Below are 12,747 nucleotides of genomic sequence, written 5' to 3'. Positions count from 1 at the left end.
TATGAGTGTGTGGGGGTGTGTGCAGGGTGTATGGAGGGTCTAGGCAATGGCCTAATGACCCCTAGTGACCATCTCCAGGGAGGCAGCCATGGGGGGCTACTGTTCCTCGTGGCTCCCAGGGCTGCCCCTCAGCCACGTGGGGGATCTGCCATGAGCTGCCCTGTGGGCCGAGTGCTGGGCCCCCTGGGGTTGGTTCCAAGTTCCTACCTCCCAGGTCTCAGCCCCACTGGGCTCTGCCAAGGTCTCCTCTAAGGAGCTTTGCAGAGAGCCAGTAAGGTGCAGCAGGACTGCCTAACATGTCCATTTTCCCATCGGGGTGTCAGCACCGCCCTGGTGCTGGGTGGCAGCTTCGGTGCTACTGTTCCCCATCGCTCTTTCACCAAGGGCTGCTGAGCCCTGCAGAGCTTACACTGGACGGAAAAAGTAGCGCAGAGTGGTTTACACATAACATTGCAGCAAAATGGGTGGAGGCCGAGGCAGGTGTCTCCCATGATGGGCGGGAAACGGTCTCCTCTTCACTTCCCTCTGTCTAGCTCTGAATTTTTGCACACGATTCCCAGTCCTGGAGTCTCTCTTTGCCACTAGAATATGTGCCTCTCTGTGGGCTCTTAGGCGGTGCTAGTGGTAGAGAACCCGCCTGTCAATGCTGGAGACTTAAGAGACGCAGGTTCAATCCCTGGGTCAGGAAGATCCCCTGGAGAAGGAAATGGCAACCCACTCCCGTATTCTTGCCCGGGAAATCCCATGGACAGGGGAGCCTGCCGGGCTACAGTCCATGGGATCACGAAGCGTCAGACACGACTGAAACAACTTCGCGCACAGCACATGTGCCTCTACGGACCGTGTGCCTAGGTATGGATTTTGGGCTTTGAAATTAGATTTCTTGCTGTGTACCTGGGCCAGTCACTTCACTTCTCTGAGCTCCAGTTCCTGGTCTGTAAAACATAGAGCTTTCCATGAAGACACAGGGTGAGCATTCAAGCACACTGGACTTGACCCTGATGGTGTGCTTGCATGGTGGCTGGCACAGCTAAGGCCTCACTAATACAGCACTTTTGTGTGGATCTTTCATATCAGGGATTCCATCTTCCCTGGCTGCTCTGACTGCGTGGGCACAAGTGAACATATCTAGAAATCCCTTGGTTGCAAATATATACACTGTCTGGTGGTGACTCACATTTCTCACTAAAATATTTATTTTATTCACTCAAGAAATATTAACTGAGAACCTTTAGTTGACCAAATGCTTTTCTAGGAGGTGTGGTTAGACTGGTGAAAAAAAAAATTTTATAAAAATCCCTGTTCCTGGGAATCTACTTTCTCACACCTGAACTTCTGTCTTTTCACACTCTGCAGTTTGTGATCGATAATGAATCCCCTTTTTTATACAAGAGGAATATGAAAGGGCTCTGGTCCACCAATAACTAGGTCAGAGTGGAGTCAACTATAGACATCAGGGTGCAGTAGAATGTATTTTTATGTGCCAGGCTGCACAGCAAATGTTTGAAGCCTCATAAGTCTTGAGTTAACTAATTTAGAGGGTTTCCTCTATATTTTAAACTCTGCACATTACTTAGCACCATGCTCGGCACATAGGAAATGCCCAAGAAAATTTTCTGGTTGGTTAATTTAAAGGATATAAGTTTCTTTGTTAAAGAGAACATATCCTATGAATCTTTTGCCTGTGTGTAGGCTTAGTAGCTCAGTCCTGTCTGACTCATTGAGACTCTTTCAACTGTAGCCCGCCAGACTCCTCTGTCCATGAGATTTTTTTTCAGGCAAGAATCCTGGAATGGGTTGCTATTTCCTCCCCTGGGGATCTTCTGGACCCAAGAATCAAACCCCCACTTCCTGTGTCTCCTGCATTGCAGGTGGATTCTTTACCTGCTGAGCCTTATTCAACATTATTTTCTCTCCTTCTAACACACACACATTTTCTTCCTCTCTCTTTGTTACTTCCAATTAGCTTTTCTGAGCAAGACACAGTGAGGGTGCTCCTTCATAATACCAAATGAATAAGACATGGTCCTTATGAAGAACTGCTTCATAGCTCTAGCACCTGCAGACATGCAATAAAAAGCACAAAGATATTTATTCCTTACTACTGAGCCATAGTTCAGCTCAGTCACTCAGTCGTGTCCACTCTTTGCAACCCCATGAATCGCAGCATGCCAGGACTCCCTGTCCGTCACCAACTCCCGGAGTTCACTCAGACTCACGCCCATCGAGTCAGTGACGCCATCCATCCATCTCATCCTCTGTCGTCCCCTTCTCCTCCGGCCCCCAATCCCTCCCAGCATCAGAGTCCTTTCCAATGAGTCAACTCTTTGCATGAGGTGGCCAAAGTATTGGAGTTTTAGCTTTAGCATCAGTACTTCCAATGAACACCCAGGACTGATCTCCCTTAGAATGGGTTGGTTGGATCTCCTTGCAGTCCAAGCGACTCTCAAGAGTCTTCTCTAACACCACAGTTCAAAAGCATCAATTCTTATGTGCTCAGCCTTCTTCACAGTCCAACTCTCACATCCATACATGACCACTGGAAAAACCATAGCCTTGACTAGAGGGACCTTAGTCGGCAAAGTAATGTCTCTGCTTTTGAATATACTATCTAGGTTGGTCATAACTTTTCTTCCAAGGAGTAAGTGTCTTGTAATTTCATGGCTGCAGTCACCATCTGCAGTGATTTTGGAGCCCCCAAAAAATAAAGTCTGACACTGTTTCCACTGTTTCCCCATCTATTTCCCATGAAGTGATGGGACCAGATGCCATGATCTTCATTTTCTGAATGTTGAGCTTTAAGCCAACTTTTTTGCTCTCCTCTTTCACTTAGATCAAGAGGCTTTTTAGCTCCTCTTCACTTTCTGCCATAAGGGTGGTGTCATCTGCATATCTGAGGTTATTGATATTTCTCCCGGCAATCTTGATTGCAGCTTGTGCTTCTTCCAGCCCAGTGTTTCTCATGATGTACTCTGCATATAAGTTAAATAAGCAGGCTGACAATATACAGCCTTGATGTTCTCCTTTCCCTATTTGGAACCAGTCTGTTCCATGTCCAGTTCTAACAGTTGCTTCCTAACCTGCATATAGGTTTCTCAAGAGGCAGGTCAGATGGTCTGGTATTCCCATCTCTTTCAGAATTTTCCACAGTTTAATGTGATCCACACAGCCAAAGGCTTTGGCATAGTCAATAAAGCAGAAATTGATGCTTTTCTGGAACTCTCTTGCTTTCTCCATGACCCAGCAGATGTTGGCAATTTGATCTCTGGTTCCTCTGCCTTTTCTAAAACTAACTTGAACCTCTGGAAGTTCACGGTTCATGTATTGCTGAAGCCTGGCTTGGAGAATTTTGAGCATTACTTTACTAGCTTGTGGGATGAGTGCACCTGTGTGGTAGTCTGAGCATTCTTTTGCATTGCCTTTCTTTGGGATTATAATGAAAACTGACCTTTTCCAGCCCTGTGGCCACTGCTGAGTTTTCCAAATTTACTGGCATATTGAATGCAGCACTTTCATAGCATTATCTTTCAGGATTTGAAAGAGCTCAACTGGAATTCCATCACCTCTACTAGCTTTGTTCGTAGTGATGCTTTCTAAGGCCCATTTGACTTCACATTCCAGGATGTCTGGCTCTAGGTGAGTGATCACACCATCGTGATTATCTTGGTCGTGAAGATCTTTTTTGTACAGTTCTTCTGTGTATTCTTGCCACCTCTTCTTAATATCTTCTGCTTCTGTTAGATCCAGACCATTTCTGTCCTTTATCAAGCCCGTCTTTGCATGAAATGTTCCTTTGGTATCTCTAATTTTCTTGAAGAGATCTCTAGTCTTTCCCATTCTGTTGTTTTCATCTATTTCTCTGCATTGATTGCTGAGGAAGGCTTTCTTATCTCTCCTTGCTATTCTTTGGAACTCTGCATTCAGATGCTTATGTCTTTCCTTTTCTCCTTTGCTTTTCACTTCTCTTCTTTTCACAGCTCTTTGTAAGGCCTCCCCAGACAGCCATTTTACTTTTGTGCATTTATTTTCCATGGGGATGGTCTTGATCCCTGTCTCCTGTACAATGTCACGAACCTCCATCCATAGTTCATCAGGCACTCTATCTATCATATCTAGTCCCCTAAATCTATTTCTCACTTCCGCTGTATAATCATAAGGGATTTGATTTAGGTCATACCTGAATGGTCTAGTGGTTTTCCCTATTTTCTTCAATTTAAGTTTGAATTTGGCGGAGAAGGGATTGGCAAACCACTTCAGTATTCTTGCCTTGAGAACCCCAAGAACAGTATGAAAAGGCAAAATGATAGGATACTGAAAGAGGAGCTACCCAGGTCAGTAGGTGCCCAATATGCTACTGGAGATCAGTGGAGAAATAACTCCAGAATGAAGGGATGGAGCCAAAGCAAAAACAATACCCAGTTGTGGATGTGACTGGTGATAGAAGCAAGGTCCAATGCTGTAAAGAGCAATATTGCATAGGAACCTAGAATGTTAGGTCCGTGAATCAAGGCAAATTGGAAGTGGTCAAACAGGGGATGGCAAGAGTGAACGTCGACATTCTAGGAATCAGTGAACTAAAATGGACTGCTAAGTCACTTCAGTCGTGTCCGACTCTGTGCGACCCCATAGACGGCAGCCGACCAGGCTCCGCCATCTCTGGGATTCTCCAAGCAAGAACACTGGAGTGGGTTGCCATTTCCTTCTCCAATGCATGAAAGTGAAAAGTGAAAGTGAAGTTGTTCAGTTGTGTCCGACTCTCAGTGATCCCATGGACTGCAGCCTTCCAGGCTCCTCCGTCCATGGGATTTTCCAGTCAAGAGTACTGGAGTGGGGTGTCATTGCCTTCTCCAAAATGGACTGGAATGGGTGAATTTAACTCAGATGACCATTATATCTAGTACTGTGGGCAGGAATCCCTTAGAAGAAATGGAATAGCCATCAAGGTCAACAAGAGTCCGAAATGCAGTACTTGTATGCAATCTCAAAAACAACAGAATGATCTCTGTTCATTTCCAAGGCAAACCATTCAACATCACAGTGATCCAAATCTACGCCCCAACCAGTAACACTGAAGAAGCTGAAGTTGAATGGTTCTATGAAGACCTACAAGACCTTTTAGAACTAACACCCCCAAAAGATGTCCTTTTCATTATAGGAGACTGGAATGCAAAAGTAGGAAGTCAAGAAACACCTGGAGTAACAGGCAAATTTGGCCTTGGAATACAGAATGAAGCAGGGCAAAGACTAATAGAGTTCTGCCAAGAGAATGCACTGGTCATAGCAAACACCCTCTTCCAACAACACAAGAGAAGACTCTGCACATGGACATCACCAGATGGTCAACACTGAAATCAGATTGATTATATTCTTTGCAGCCAAAGATGGAGAAGGTCTATACAGTCAGCAAAAACAAGACCAGGAGCTGACTGTGGCTCAGATCATGAACTCCTTATTGCCAAATTCAGACTGAGCCATGAAAAGGAATGAAAATAATACAATTTGAAGCAACATGGCTGCAACTAGAGGTTATCATACTAAGTGAAGTAAGTCAGAAAGAGAAAGACAAATAACATATAATATCACTTATATGTGGGATCTAAAATATGGCATAAATGAAACCATCTACAAAACAGGAACAGACTCGCAGACAGAGAGAACACACTTCTGAATGCCAAGGGGATAGTGGGGGAAGGAGAGGGATGGACTGGGAGTTTGGGGTTAACAGATGCAAACTATTAAATATAGGATGGATAAATAAGGTTCTACTGTATAGCACAGGGAACTATATCCAATATCCTGTTATAAACCATAAAGAAAAAGGAAAGAATATGAAAAGGAATATGGACACATGAGTCCCTGGTGTCTCAGTTGGTAAAGAATCTACCTGCAGTGCAGGAGATCGGGCTCAATCCCTGGGTCAGGAAGATCCCTTGGAGAAGGGAATGGCAATCTGCTCCAGCATTCTTCTTGGAGAATTCCATGGACAGAGGAGCCTGGTGGTTACTGTCTATCGAGTCACAAAGAGTCGGACATGACTGAGTGACTAACACACACAGACATATATGTAGTTGAGTCACTTTTTTGTGCAATGGTAATTAACACATTATAATTCAAGTAGGCTTCAATAAAAATATGAATTAAAAAAGATATTTATTTCCAAGCCATGGGGCCTTTGCTCACCTATGCAGCCAAATGTGCTTTTCTGAAAGTGAACACTGAAATCAGAAGCTCAAATACTTCTTTTTAAAGGACCTCTTGCTTTTGAACAGTACTTGTATCCTTGAGTGAGTGAGTGAATTCGCTCAGTTATGTCCAGCTCTTTGCAACCCTATGGACTGTGGCCTCCATCCATTTGATTTTCCAGGCAAGAATACTGGAGTGGGTTGCCAGTTCCTTCTCCAGAAAATCTTCCCGACCCAGGGATTGAACACAGGTCTCCCGCATTGTAGGCAGACGCTTTACCATCTGAGCCACCAGGGAAGTCCTGTATTTGTATCCTTAAGGGTCCTCTAACAGAACACAGACGTTTGTGTAAGTGTGTGGTCGAAAGTTTTGGCAGAAAGAGTGATCAGGGCTGAAACCCAGCCAGTGTTCCTCTCATGAAGCTGTTACCTGGCGAGTGGCTACATCCATCCCTCCAGGGGGACTATCTGCTCCTCCAGGACAGCTCCTGGCCCAGGGGTATGAGATGGGCCAATACTGGCCCTGGATCTTTGCTTAGCATGGAGTGACAGCCTCTCCTTTCACATCCCTTCCAGGCAGCAACCACTGCTCGATCGCTGAACTCCTGGGGAGAGTAGATTTTCTTGCTGTACTTTCTTCTTCCAGACTTACACCTAGTGCAAGCTCTCTGTAAAGAGAGGGAAAACAGTAACCTTTTCTGCCTTGTATCCAGCACCCTGATTTTAAAATGTTTCCCTCAATGCTAGTCTCCTCTGGGCTCAGACTTTTCTTTGATTTCTGAACATCTGTTATGTTACTTTCCAGATAGGAGATTCTCACATCCTTTCACTTGTACCTCTTTTCCCCCAATAACCTCTTTCTGAACACACAGGCCTCACCTGTCAAAATCAGAATTCTGGGGAAGTCAAAAGCTCTCAGTTCAGTTCAGTCACTCAGTCGTGTCCAACTCTTTGTGACCCCATGAACCGCAACACGCCAGGCCTCCCTGTCCATCACCAACTCCCAGAGTCCACCCAAACCCATGTCCATTGAATCAGTGATGCCATCCAACCATCTCATCCTCTGTCATCCCCTTCTCCTCCTACCTTCAGCATCAGGGTCTTTTCCAATGAGTCAGCTCTTTGCATCAGGTGGCCAAAGTATTGGAGTTTCAGCTTCAACATCAGTCCCTCCAATGAACACCAAGGACTGATCTCCTTTAGGATGGACTGGTTGGATCTCCTTGCAGTCCAAGGGACTCTCAAGAGTCTTCTCCAATGCCACAATTCAAAAGCATCGATTCTTTACCACTCAGCTTTCTTTATAGTCCACCTCTCACATCCATACATGACCACTGGGAAAACCATAGCCTCGACTAAATGGACCTTTGTTGACAAAGTAATGTCTCTGCTTTTTAATATGCTGTCTAGGTTGGTCATAACTTTCCTTCCAAGGAGTAAGCATCTTTTAATTTTATGGCTGCAGTCACCAGCCCACTCTTACATTTCATCACACCCAGAACAGGACTTTCCTGCCCATTCCAACCCACCATGCTCTCTGCTTCTTTCCCTGCATCTACAAAAGGGCCTCTGAGGTCTATGAGCTATCTGGAGGAAGGGTTGTGTCTGGCTGATCTTAGATCCCAGATCCAGTCACTGTTTGCAGTCTGTGCCAAGTGCTTGGCCAATATGCATAGAATGAATGGATGGAGAAGGCCCCCCCCCACCTGAGCCACTCAAACCCCAAACCTCACAGCCACCTCCTGTTCAGCGGAGTGTGGGGCTCCAGTGATCCACCTCACCACTGCCTCTCCTATGCTCTCTGTTCCGCTGACATCATCCTAATTCTGACCTCTGGATTTTCACCCAGAATATTGTGCACTGTCCAGTTAGTTTTCTCCTTTTCCTTTCCTCCTTCCCTCTTCCTTCTTTCATCTCTTTCCTTTCATCACTTCTATCTTTTCTCTCATTTAATATGAAATCAAATCTATACTATGATAATAATGCTAACAATTATGACCTCCATTTAATGCCCATGTTTTAAGAGGTAGACCCAAGCTGGCACCTGTCCTCTTAGAGTTCAAGTGGAGAGGGAAGACAGAATAAGAAAAGGACCAGAAGGCATGATAAGTGTTTTGAAGGACATGCATCCCCAGCTAAGAGGGACCAGAGCCCAGGGCTTGATTCAGTCTGCCTGGGCTGAAAAGGCTTCTTGTGGGAGGTGTGGCCAGAAGTCTTAAAGGATGAAGAAGAACATTCCAAGAGGTCCAACTGGGGGTGGCTAAGGATGGGTGGGAGAATATTCCAGCAGAGAGACTAGAATATTGTCATGGATAAAGTTCAGGATGGGTATGGAGGAAGGGCAGGAAACACAATAGGAGAATCACAAAGGATTCTGAATCCCACGGTAGGTAGTTTAGCCTTCATCTTTTGGGATAAAGATGTTGGAGGGTCATTGAAGGCTTCTAGGTCAAAGAGTGACATGGTTAGACTTGTGTTTCAGAAGATCCGTGTCATAAACAATGTTATCAGTGGGTTAGAGGTGAGATTGGTGGGAGGGAGACAGGTCAGGCAACTATTGCAGAAACCCAGGGAGAGGATAAATGGGCCCCCCAAAATGGTGGGGGTAAAGAGGAGGAATCAGAGAGAAAGAAAGCTGTTGATTGTGAGGATGTAGGAATGGAGAAGCCTTCTGGATTGGCTGGTTGACTGGGAAGAGGTCAGTCACAACAAACCATAGAAAAGCAGGTTTGAATGTGTCTGTTGCACAACCCAAAGAATGGGTGAGAGATTGGGGAGGAAGTGGTAAGTTCAACTAGCAACACATGACCTTAAGATCTTCATGGTGGTACATGTGGGCAGTCGGGTAGATGAGTCCACAGCTCAGGAGAGGGTGTCTGGGGGGCGGCCATGTAAATTCTACCCCCTTTTCAAATTTATTTAAACAGGGTTCCCAGACTCATGCACTGCTCAGATCAACATATTGAGAAAATATCTTCAGAGATTTCTGGCTTTGACCGAACTATTCCCATCTCACTCACATGTTCACAGCTTCTAAAATAGAATCTAAACGGATGCAGAGTTGAGAGAAGTTGGAAGAAACATCTGCGAAGTAGACCTTAGAAGATTTTGTGATTGATTATCTGGAGGGGGAGGGGTCAGAAGATGAGAAGATAAAGAAAGGAAGTGATAATGCCTCCCCAGCTGACTTCTCTGTTTAAACTTCCTCCTTTAATTTTTTCTCATTCCAATTTGGGGCAAAAAGCAGCTAACTTCCACTGCAGAAACTGCATCACTGAGAATATGGAACTTCTTCTGTGTCTTTTTTTCTGTGTCTCATTTCGCCCTCCCTCACCTGCAGACTAGAGTTCAACCTATTCAGTTCAATTAAATCACTTGTCGATTTTATCACAGACCTCTCTTGCTCAGGTAGGTGAGCTGGCTCCCTCTAATCTCTCAGATCAAGGCTGAACTTCTAACTCTGCCATCAGAAGCCACTCCTTCTCTGGACCCTCGTTTCATTTCTCTATTTGATGAAATGATACTCCCACCTTTATGGCCTGTTTCATATCATGCTTGAAGTGCCAACTGACAGAACTTTCTGTGATGATGGAAATATTCTATGTTGTCTATTACTAGCCTCAAGGGCTGTTGAGCACTTGAGATGTGGCTGGTGTGAACAAGGCACTGAATTTAATTTATTTTAATTCATTTTGATGTATGTAGCCAGTCATAACAAGTAGTTACTATATTATTGGTCAGTGGAGGTCTTGGGGCCTATTCGTTCTTTATCTATGAGAGTAAAGGTGGGTTTCCCACATCCCTAGAGTATTCTGTAAACTTTTAACAACTGCCTTCCAACTGCCCACCTTGCCTCACTGGCTACTCGCCACCCCTTCTCCAGCCCACATTCCAGCTCAGACTTCCTGCCTGAAGGGCTGGGAGCATGCACTAGTATGTGATGACTGGCTTACAAGCAAAACTTATCACACTTATTATTTTCATTATGAGAAAAAATCCCCATAAATAGTAACAGATTAAGTCACACCCACAGAGAAGAGATACTGTTCAAAGGGAAAAATCAGGAAATGTAGTTAAAACCAAGTCCATCTTGGGGCCCATCAGGCTTTCTTCTCTGGTATTTGACTCATCTGATGATAAGCGGGCTGGGTGAGGGGTCTTACTGAGGGCCGAGGTGGGAGACAGCTCTGATGTGGGACAGAGGGAGCCCCGGCTTCTTTACTGTCTCATCAGAAACTCTGCTATCTTCTCCCCAGTATTCAGGCCTGATTCTAGCAGTGCGAATTTGTCCTGAACCATCTGTACTCATGGCCCAGTGCTCCAACTCACATCACATTTGATGGACATATGGGTGAATGGGATCATTTCTGAAATATAACAGATGGTCAGCCAAGGCCTAGATCCCACATGTGCAGTCAAAGTGGTCACTTACCTGTCACCAGGACATCAAGACCCCTCTTAACCGAGTCTGAGGATATGAGCTTCATATATCTACTCTTCTTTGCCAGGCTATTCTATAATGCACGGGTGCTTCTAGGGGAAGGTGTGGAGCTTCACGTGTTTGTTTCTGTTATTGCTGTTTTTGTCAGTCTTGTTGTTGTTCAGTTGCTCAGTTGTGTCCGACTGTTTGTGACCCCGTGGACTGTGGCACACCCGGTCTCCCTGTCCTTCACCATCTCCCGGACTTGGCTCAAACTCATGTCCATTGAGTCAATGATGCCATCCAATCATTTCATCCTCTGTCGCCCCCTTCTCCTGCCCTCAATCTTTCCCAGCATCAGGGTCTTTTCCTATGAATCGGCCCTTCGCATCAGGTGGCTGAAGTGTTGGAGCTTCAGCATTAGTTCTTTCAATGATTATTCAGGGTTGATTTTCTTCAGGATTGACTGGTTTGATCTCCTTGCAGTTCAAAGGATTCTCAAGAGTCTTCTCCAGCACCACAGTTTGAAAGCATCAGTTCTTTAGCACTCAGCCTTCTTTGTGGTCCAACTGGCACAGTTTTTGCCACTACAGAGCATGAAGAATTTCCCAGAGCTATCCCAGCATCTGAATTCTTCTTCCCTGAGTTGGTTCTCTTCACTCTCCAGTGTCTTTTGGCGTCCTGCTCTTCTTCAGTGCTTCTGGAGTCCTCTGGTTTCTCCTACCTCCTGGAGGAGTTCTAACAGTTTCTGTGGACCTCTCGCGGGGGCGGGGCATAGCCTGAGTCTGGGGAGACCGGAGTCTTCAGAACCACCACATGGCACCCACCTGATTCCCTCCTCTCCTGCACAGGCTGCCTTTAGTGGCATTACCCTAGAAGCCATATGAAGGTTTCTCACTAAGCACTTGCTAGGAGGGATGGCATCCCTCCCAAGTCTGGTGCTGCTTCAGCTGAATGATCACATAAATCCCATTGAGCTGGGCTACACAGAGGCTATTGAGGTGAGAGAAGATCCCTGTGCATGCGTCAGAATCCCTCACTCTTCAGTCTTCTTCCAAAATTCTGAATACAAACCCTTCTTCCCACTTCTGCCCTCTTTCTAGTACAAATATGAGTCTTTCCAAGTGACAGTCTCTGGCCTAGAGAGACACTTCAAATTCCCTCCTCCCCATGGTACTCCTACCCAGACCCTCCTCTGGTTCCCTCAGATCATTGAAACAGCCTTAGAGCAAGTGACCAGCCCCAGAGTGGCTGTTCTTTGAGTTACAGATGGAAGACCTTGAAGACAGCAGTAAAGGGAAGAGCAAGATCTAAGATAAAATCCTTAACTGGCATGGCCAGGACACATGGATATAAAGCAAATGTGTTGCTAGCATGCTGCTGAATTGTCATCAGAATGTCAAGTTACTTTTTACTACAGTGGGGTATCTGCACTGTTATGATGTCTGTGCAAAGGAGGTTGAATTAAGAATGTCTTGTATCCTGGTGTACAACATAGGCTGATCTCTCCAGTCCCTGGTGAGAGGTAAGGGTTGATGCTGCAAGCTGCACTTTGGGAATGACAGTATGTGACAGGAACGCAGAACCTTTGTGGGGTCAAGAAAGCCCAGTTAGGAAAGAGTCCATCTCAGACAGCAATACAGGATGAAATATATAAATAGGGTGATAACTCTGGATCCAGTTAGAGTCAGTGGAAGAAAGACTCTGTAATGCTGTATACAATTCTGGTATTTGAAAGCATGTCGTGAACAGAAATACAGGACAAAAAACCAACAGGGAATCAAAAGCCAGGAGAGAAGTTGTTACTTCAATGCACTGAAGGTGGGAATGAAGGAAGAAGGAAGATTTGATGATGGAGCAACATTTTGAAACGAACAGGGAAGTTTAGGAGATCCTCAATGGTGATCTCCATCTTCAAAGTAGGAAGTAAAGTCCTCTGTTGATAAAAATAATGAGTAACATTGTTCACCTTGGATGAGGGACTGTGCAAAGTGGTGTATATATATATATATGTGTATATATATATATATATATTCATTTAATCTCCACAGCAATTCCATAGAATAGGGGCTATGATGATCTTAGTTTAACAAGTGAGGAAGCAGGCTCAGAGAAGTTGCCTGATGTATCCAGGCTGAAAGATCC

General features: G+C 45.1%; 1 protein-coding gene across 4 annotated transcripts in view; it reads left to right on the top strand.

Moving 5' to 3' along the window:
• ARHGAP25 (Rho GTPase activating protein 25) overlaps positions 1–12,747 on the top strand; it is a 93,606-nt gene that overhangs the window by 30,974 nt on the left and 49,885 nt on the right. The gene's annotated exons all lie outside the window — the stretch shown is intronic.

Source organism: Ovis canadensis, chromosome 3 (genome assembly GCF_042477335.2).
Source record: "Ovis canadensis isolate MfBH-ARS-UI-01 breed Bighorn chromosome 3, ARS-UI_OviCan_v2, whole genome shotgun sequence".
NCBI lineage: Eukaryota > Metazoa > Chordata > Mammalia > Artiodactyla > Bovidae > Ovis > Ovis canadensis.
This window is presented reverse-complemented; position numbering and strand designations above follow the sequence as displayed.